General features: G+C 49.0%; 2 non-coding genes across 2 annotated transcripts in view; both read left to right on the forward strand.

The window, feature by feature from the left end:
• The first annotated feature begins 4555 nt into the window (after positions 1-4555).
• Positions 4556-4713, forward strand: LOC125772736 (5.8S ribosomal RNA). The gene has a single exon (XR_007419603.1). It is a non-coding gene; the product is annotated as a 5.8S ribosomal RNA (ribosomal RNA).
• Positions 4714-5422: 709 nt separating this feature from the next.
• Positions 5423-5521, forward strand: part of LOC125772737 (large subunit ribosomal RNA) — a 4179-nt gene continuing 4080 nt past the window's right edge. Inside the window, exon 1 of the ribosomal RNA XR_007419604.1 lies at positions 5423-5521. This exon is cut by the window's right edge and continues 4080 nt beyond it. This is a non-coding gene — a ribosomal RNA (large subunit ribosomal RNA).

The following is a 5521-nucleotide window of genomic DNA, read 5'->3' on the forward strand; positions in this document are numbered from 1 at the left end:
CCATGCGAACTACCCAATGGAACGAACTCGATGTATTGAAAGAGATGAACAATTAATAGCGAGAATAGGGGCCCGGAAGCAATTCCGCGGCCCTACGGTCGATTCAAGAGTTGAAACGTTGTACAATCGTGGATAGCACCTAGTGCTAATATGGTGAGAGATAATGTGTGAGGAAATTTAGTTTCCTAAAGTTTAGTTAGTGGTTTCCGTTGTGCCCTAACAAACTTAAAGTTGGTGGTGACCGTTACACCCCAACAAATTGGTGCCTTACCCAACACCAAAGAGCCATTCCATATGGTTCTAGAGAGAGAGAGTTGTGTGGAAATTTATTTCCCACTAAGCGAGTGTGTGTCTGTAGTGGAACGAATTCTGGTTGATCCTACCAGTAATATACGCTTGTCTCAAAGGTTAAGCCATGCATGTCTAAGTACAAACATAAATGAATGTGAAACCGCATAAGGCTCAGTATAACAGCTATAATTCACAAGATCATCCTACCACTAGTTACTTGGATAACTGTGGAAAATCCAGAGCTAATACATGCAACATGCCGGGACTGTTGCCCTCGCGGGTAGCTGAACTGGTGCACTTATTAGTTAAACCAATCGCCTCCGGGCGGCTTGAGTTGAAGTCTGGATAAGGACGCAGATCGTATGGTCGCTTGTCGACTGACGACAGATCTTTCAAATGTCTGCCCTATCAACTATTGATGGTAGTGTAGAGGACTACCATGGTTGCGACGGGTAACGGGGAATCAGGGTTCGATTCCGGAGAGGGAGCCTGAGAAATGGCTACCACATCCAAGGAAGGCAGCAGGCGCGTAAATTACCCAATCCCAGTACGGGGAGGTAGTGACGAGAAATAACAATATGGACCTCTCTAACGATGGTCCATAATTGGAATGAGTTGAGTATAAATCCTTCAACAAGGATCAAGTGGAGGGCAAGTCTGGTGCCAGCAGCCGCGGTAATTCCAGCTCCACTAGCGTATATTAAAGTTGTTGCGGTTAAAACGTTCGAAGTTGATTGCCCGTCCAGACACGTGACCGCCACGGGCGCCCGGTTACACGCCGGGGCCGTTCGTGCGCGCGCTCACGGCTGCGACTCACAATGGTGTACTTGGGCGTTACTCTGTGAACGAGTACCGTGCTACCGGTTAACTCCGGCACGGGCTCCTCATGGTGCTCAAGATACTCACATTTACCTTGAACAAATTAGAGTGCTCAAAGCAGGCTAAGACAAAGCGTCCGGCCCCCCCGTGGGGTTGGCGTTGGCCGAGAATAATCTTGCATGGAATAATGGAATATGACCTCGGTTTATACGATTTCGTTGGTTTGTCAGAAACCTAGAGGTAATGATTAACAGAAGTAGTTGGGGGCATTGGTATTACGGCGCGAGAGGTGAAATTCGTAGACCGTCGTAGGACCAACTGAAGCGAAAGCGTTTGCCATGGATGCTTTCTTTAATCAAGAACGAAAGTTAGAGGATCGAAGGCGATTAGATACCGCCCTAGTTCTAACCGTAAACGATGCCAATTAGCAATTGGGAGACGCTACCCCTATTCGGTGCTCTCAGTCGCTTCCGGGAAACCAAAATCGGGTTCCGGGGGAAGTATGGTTGCAAAGTTGAAACTTAAAGGAATTGACGGAAGGGCACCACAAGAAGTGGAGCTTGCGGCTTAATTTGACTCAACACGGGAAAATTTACCAGGTCCAAACTTATCGAGGTAAGACAGATTGATAGCTCTTTCTCAAATTTAAGGGTAGTGGTGCATGGCCGTTCTTAGTTCGTGGAATGATTTGTCTGGTTAATTCCGATAACGAACGTGACTCAAACATGCTAACTAGAACGCTGTCAGCAGTGCGCCTCCGGGCGCACCTGACGTTACAGCCGGGCGGCGCCTTCACGGGCGGTCGTCGGCTACGTTTGCCCTGCTTAGCGGGACAACTTGTGTTTAGCAAGCTGAGAATGAGCGATAACAGGTCCGTGATGCCCTTAGATGTTCTGGGCTGCACGCGTGCTACAATGTGGGTCGCAGCGTGTTCTCGCCAATAGGCGCCCCCATTCCGAGAGGAACGGGAAATCACTAAAATGCCCATCTAGTCGGGATTGGGGACTGCAACGGTCCCCATGAACCTGGAATTTCTAGTAAGCACTAGTCATTAGCTAGTGCTGATTACGTCCCTGCCCTTTGTACACACCGCCCGTCGCTACTACCGATGGATTATTTAGTGAGGTTTCTGGAGGCTTACCTTCCGCGGTTCCTTCGTGAGCTGCAGCTGGCATGGCTGAAGTTGACCGAACTTGATGATTTAGAGGAAGTAAAAGTCGTAACAAGGTTTCCGTAGGTGAACCTGCGGAAGGATCATTACTGATGATCGTCCGCGAGTGACCAACCATGGGCTGCCTTCGGTGTAGCTCGGTCGCTCGCTTGCTATGTGTCAGAATTTGTTGAAAGCCAACTCGTTCGTTGTACACTTTGATGGGTGACCATCACTGTGTCCCCGTGCCGAGCTAGATCTCCCCTAGCCGTAAGGCACTTGAACGCCCCTTCGACGACGAGTTGCATGTGTGTGGTATGTGTCAGAATCTGGTGAAGCTTTCTGCATGTGATGTGCCTTGTGTGGATCCGTGGCCATTGCATTGTGTCTGGTGCTTAGATACCCAGACACTTAGAACGCTTGCGCGGAAAGCAAACTCGATCGTTGTACACTTTGATGGGTGACCATCACTGTGTCTCCGTGCCGTGCTAGATCCCCCCTAGCCGTAAGGCACTTTGAACGCCCCTTCGACGACGAGTTACAAGAGTGTGGTATGTGTCAGAATCTGGTGAAGCTTTCTGCATGTGATGTGCCTTGTGTGGATCCGTGGCCATTGCATTGTGTCTGGTGTGTAGGTACCCAGACACTTAGAACGCTTGCGCGGAAAGCAAACTCGATCGTTGTACACTTTGATGGGCAACCATCACTGTGTCTCCGTGCCGTGCTAGATCTCCCCTAGCCGTAAGGCACTTTGAACGCCCCTTCGACGACGAGTTACAAGAGTGTGGTATGTGTCATAATCTGGTGAAGCTTTCTGCATGTGATGTGCCTTGTGTGGATCCGTGGCCATTGCATTGTGTCTGGTGTGTAGGTACCCAGACACTTAAGCAAACTCGATCGTTGTACACTGTGATGGGCGAGCATCACTGTGTCTCCGTGCCGTGTAAGAGCTCCCCTGGCCATCAGGCACTTGAAAGGTCCTTCGACGACGAGTTACAATAGTGGTGTGTTAGATACGTCAGGTGATGGTATCTACTGTTGTGCAATACGTATCCGGCCACGGCACGGAACGAACGGGAACTGTGGTGCAGACATACAAAGAGTTAAGCCTATTAGTCATTAACTCTAAGGACGGGGCCATGGGGCGGTACGCAAAGGATACGGATGAGCGAGTATGCAGGCCCAATACTCAATAGCTCGATCCGATCCAAGCACATGAGTTGACTGCGGCGCCAGGTTAACCAATGTGCTAGATTCTATTTGGCCAGTAGAATCTTGTGTCTTATGCGATTTGATACCAAGACACCAGAACGAAAGTTAGTTGAAGAGTTATTAAACTCTTATGAAGTATGGTTGTGCAATCACAACTTATGACTTTAACCTATAAAGTGGATATGGACTTGCAATTATAACATGGAATCTCTACACACCCCATGAGCTCGATCCAATCCACGCACACGAGTTGCCTGAGTAGCGACAGGTATACCGATGTGCAATACGTATCCGGCCACGGCACGGAACGAACGGGAACTGTGGTGCAGACATACAAAGAGTTAAGCCTACTAGTCATTAACTCTAAGGACGGGGCCATGGGGCGGTACGCAAAGGATACGGATGAGCGAGTATGCAGGCCCAATACTCAATAGCTCGATCCGATCCAAGCACATGAGTTGACTGCGGCGCCAGGTTAACCAATGTGCTAGATTCTATTTGGCCAGTAGAATCTTGTGTCTTACGCGATTTGATACCAAGACACCAGAACGAAAGTTAGTTGAAGAGTGATTAAACTCTTATGAAGAATGGTTGTGCAATCACAACTTATGACTTTAACCTATAAAGTGGATATGGACTATCAATTATAACATGGGGCACACACCATGTTCTCGATCCAATCCACGCACACGAGTTGCCTGAGTAGCGACAGGTATACCGATGTGCAATACGTATCCGGCCATAGGCACGGAACGAACAGGAACTGTGGTGCAGACATACAAGGGCCATGGGGCGGTACGCAAAGGATACGGATGAGCGAGTATGCAGGCCCAATACTCAATAGCTCGATCCGATCCAAGCACATGAGTTGACTGCGGCGCCAGGTTAACCGATGTGCTAAGAGAGTTGTTCCTGGGCCTTCAAAGTGACTTCAAAACTATCTTAGCGAATGGTGGCCATGGGCGTAGACATGAGCCACAAGTCACAAGGCCTGGGACTATTGGGTAATAAAGACAACTTAGTCAGAAAGTTAGTCTTTGGACGTACCACCGGGATTGTGTTACATTGGGAACCTTACTATAAAACCCTAGGCAGGGGATCACTCGGCTCATGGATCGATGAAGACCGCAGCTAAATGCGCGTCACAATGTGAACTGCAGGACACATGAACACCGATAAGTTGAACGCATATTGCGCGTCGGACGATTAAACCCGGCCGATGCACACATTCTTGAGTGCCTATCAATTCCTTGATATACAACAAACCAAACTTCAGGGTGGAGCGTGCCACAATAGAACACTATGGCGAGCAGCCCGTCTAGTGTCGTGGGGGAAACACGCTTCCACACTGTGCATAATGGCGTGCTCGGGACCTTTGTTGGGACCGCAGGGCGCTGAAAGTAAAGGGGTGAACCGCATAAATCGCACGCACGTAAACGCGCACACACACAAATAGAGTGAGACGTATCGTAGGATACCGCTAAGAGTACGTTGTGAAACATGGGGAAATTCAATCGAAAACCTCTTTGATGTCCAAGAATTCGTTGACCGTATCCGTCGTAATACTGGATCAACGTGCTTGGGGGAAAACGTCAAAGGGTTTTATAATAGTGGTGCATGATTAACCCATCGATGCCCGAGGGGAACATGTTGTCCAATACAATAGTGGTGCAGTTGGCTCGACATGCTCGGGGGGAGACATCGTGGGTCCAAGTCGACCAAGTCGACCGAGAGTTGTTGTTGAGAGATCGAATCAAAACGATGCCGAGCGGAACTCGTTGTCCTTATTGGAGTGATATTCGGACAACGTGCTCGGGGGGGCCATCGTTGATTCAAAAATGACCGTAAATTGCCCAATCCGTGTGTGTGTGTGTGTGAAGTGTTGTTGCGTATATATCGGTTCGCTATGCCCCGGGTTCGAAACGAATGGAATGTGACTGATTTTGTTGTAGGCCTCAAGTGATGTGAGACAACCCCCAGAATTTAAGCATATTAATAAGGGGAGGAGAAGAAACCAACCGGGATTCCCTGAGTAGCTGCGAGCGAAAC

Source organism: Anopheles funestus (genome assembly GCF_943734845.2).
Source record: "Anopheles funestus chromosome X unlocalized genomic scaffold, idAnoFuneDA-416_04 X_unloc_103, whole genome shotgun sequence".
NCBI lineage: Eukaryota > Metazoa > Arthropoda > Insecta > Diptera > Culicidae > Anopheles > Anopheles funestus.